Source organism: Octopus bimaculoides, chromosome 1 (genome assembly GCF_046866305.1).
Source record: "Octopus bimaculoides isolate indiv1 chromosome 1, ASM4686630v1, whole genome shotgun sequence".
Lineage (NCBI taxonomy): Eukaryota > Metazoa > Mollusca > Cephalopoda > Octopoda > Octopodidae > Octopus > Octopus bimaculoides.
In genome coordinates this window covers 38024496-38027846 of record NC_142928.1, presented here as the reverse complement: position 1 = coordinate 38027846, position 3351 = coordinate 38024496, and positions in this window count along the sequence as shown.

The window sequence follows — 3351 nt, the reverse complement described above, 5'->3', positions numbered from 1 at the left end:
ATTGACCGTTGACTGAACACTATTCAATTTTTTTTTCTCCGTGTTTTTCTCCTTGTCTCCGTATTCTTTCTGTTGAAGAGCGTAGCTCGAAACGTCAAAGACTTTCCGTATTCCCAAGCGTCATACTAATATATACTTTTGTTATTTACACCACCTGTCCTCGTCTGTTGTTATTATTTGTATATTCTCCCATATATATATATATATATCGTTGACCGGCAGCCATGCCAACCTTCCTTCATTGGACACTAAACTCAGCTTGCGGAGACCTGTTGGGGCAAGTAAGATCGAAACAGAACCAAATTTTATGACTGGCACCCATGTCAGTGGAGTGCTGACAGCACCATCCGAGCAGGTATTTCACCCGTTACTACATTCTGAGTTCAAATTCCACCAAAGTTGACTTTGCTTTTAATCCTTTTGGAGTTGATAAATTAAGTACCAGTTGCATACTGGGGTCGATCTAATCGACTGGACCCCTCTCCCAAAGGATTATGTTAAACTGTAATATGTCCAAATTTGGCCAAATGTGTTTTTTCAATATTTATTTTAACTTGCAATAGCCAGTTCTTTGGGTTCAAACTATCGTATCTCCAGCTGCTTCAGATGCCAAGATATCAGAAATTGTCAAGGTGTAGTACAACGGTTTTGCTATGGAATGGAAGAACTATTTTCTCATTTTCTGAAAAAGCAACGTTTTGGACTTACAACACTTTTACATAATAGCAATGATATATTTATATATATTTTAATAATTTAGAGAAGAACCACCATGGTGCAACTCGACTGATGAAGGAGATCAGACACCATCAAGAAAAGTGTACTATACAAAACTAATTTAAAAATCTAAAAAATCCAAGGGAGATTTTATAATACATAAAAATCTATGAAATATTGGATTAAGAATTAAAATCGGTTGCGTTTAAGAAACGAAAGTGGAAGAAAGATTACGCGCGCTTCATGGCCACATCATCATCATCGTTTAACGTCCGCTTTCCATGCTAGCATGGGTTGGACGATTTGACTGAGGACTGGTGAAACCGGATGGCAACACCAGGCTCCAGTCTGATTTGGCAGAGTTTCTACAGCTGGATGCCCTTCCTAACGCCAACCACTCAGAGAGTGTAGTGGGTGCTTTTACGTGTCACCCGCACGAAAACGGCCACGCTCGAAATGGTGTCTTTTATGTGCCACCCGCACAAGCCAGTCCAGGGGCACTGGCAACGATCTCGCTCGAAAATCCTACAGGAGCCAGTCAGGCGGTACTGGCAACGGCCACACTCAAAATGGTGCATCTTATGTGCCACCCGCACAAGAACCAGTCCAGGGGCACTGGCAACGATCTTACTTGGCTTGCCGGGTCTTCTCACGCACAGCCCATTTCCAAAGGTCTCGGTCCGTAGTCATCGCCTCGGTGAGGCCCAATGTACGAAGGTCTTGCCTCACCACCTCAGCCCAGGTCTTCCTGGGCCTACCTCTTCCACGGGTTCCCTCAACTGTTAGGGTGTGGCACTTTTTCACGCAGCTATCCTCCTCCATTCTCACCACATGTCCATACCAGCGCAATCGTCTCTCTTGCACGCCACAACTGATGCTTCTAATGTTCAGCTTTTCTCTCAAGATACTTACACTCTGACGGGTATTCACATTGACATTACACATCCAACGGAGCATACTGGCTTCATTCCTTGCGAGCTTACGTATGTCCTCAGCAGTTACAGCCCATGTTTCACTGCCATGTAGCATGGTTGTTCGTACGCATGCGTCATACAGTCTGCCTTTTACTCTGAGTGAGAGTCCCTTTGTCGCCAGCAGGGGTAAGAGCTCTCTAAACTTTGCCCAGGCTATTCTTATTCTAGCAGCTACACTTTCAGCGCACCCACACCACTACTAACTTGGTCGCCCAGATAGCGGAAGCTATCGACTACCTCTAGTTTTTCACCCTGGAATGAGATAGAAGTTGTTTCCTGTTTGTTTGCAGTCTTTATTGCACCTGAACATCTGCCACAAACAAAAACTAACTTGCTAGTTAACCTGCCTTTGATGTTGCTGCACCTCTTATGTGTCCATAGCTTGCACCGGGTACATCTTATAGAGTTACTACCTACTCCTTTTCTACATACTGAGCAGGGCCATCTACCTGAAGGGGTTTGTGTATTATCTACCTTCCTACTTATTAGGATTTTGGTTTTAGCTAGGTTGACTCTAAGGCCCTTCAATTCTAGACCTTGCTTCCACACCTGAAACTTCTCCTCTAGTTCTGATAGTGACTCCGCAATTAGGGCAAGGTCATCAGCATAGAGGAGCTCCCAGGGGCAACCTGTCTTGAACTCCTCTGTGATTGCCTGGAGGACTATGGTAAATAATAGGGGGCTGAGGACGGAACCTTGGTGGACCCCTACCTCTACCCGGAATTCATTGCTGTACTCATTTCCAACCCTCACCTTACTGGCCGCATCTCTGTACATGGCTCGCACAGCTCTCACTAGCCATTCTTCTATCCCAAGTTTCCTCATTGACCACCAGATAAGGGATCGGGGGACCCTGTCAAAGGCTTTCTCCATGTCAACGAAAGCCAGGTACAGAGGTTTATCCTTGGCTAGGTATTTCTCTTGCAACTGTCTCACTAGAAATAAGGCATCAGTAGTGCTTTTACCTGGCACGAACCCAAACTGCATCTCATCTAAATTGATTCGCTCCCTAATTAGTTGGGCTATGACCCTCTCTGTAACTTTCATAACCTGATCTAACAGCTTGATGCCTCTGTAATTATTTGTATCTAAAGCGTCCCCTTTACCTTTGTAGCAGTTGACTATGATGCTGCTACACCAGTCATAGGGTATGACTCCTTCGTGTATCACCTGGTTCGTAATACGGGTGACTAGGCTATAGCCAACACTGCCAGATATTTTGAGCATCTCTGCAGTGATTCCTGATGGGCCGGGGGCTTTCAGTGGGAAATATCTTAGTCCAATATTTCATAGATTTTATGTATTATAAATTCTCCCTTGGATTTTTTTAGATTTGCAGACTAGTTTTGTATAGTACACTTTTCTTGACGGTGTCTGATCTTCTTCGTGCGAGTTGCACCATGGTGGTGCTTCTCTAAATTATTTAAATATTTTTCAGTATACAACTCAATTTGATATTATCAAATTGTATTTCCTTGTAAGTTCGGATTTTGTAATTCCCTAACATTATAATATATATATATATATATGGTGCATCAGCATGGCCGCAGCTCTCAGCTGGAACTATAGTAAAAAAAGAATATATATATATATATATATATACATATATATATATATATATATATATATATATATATATATATATATATATATATGGAGA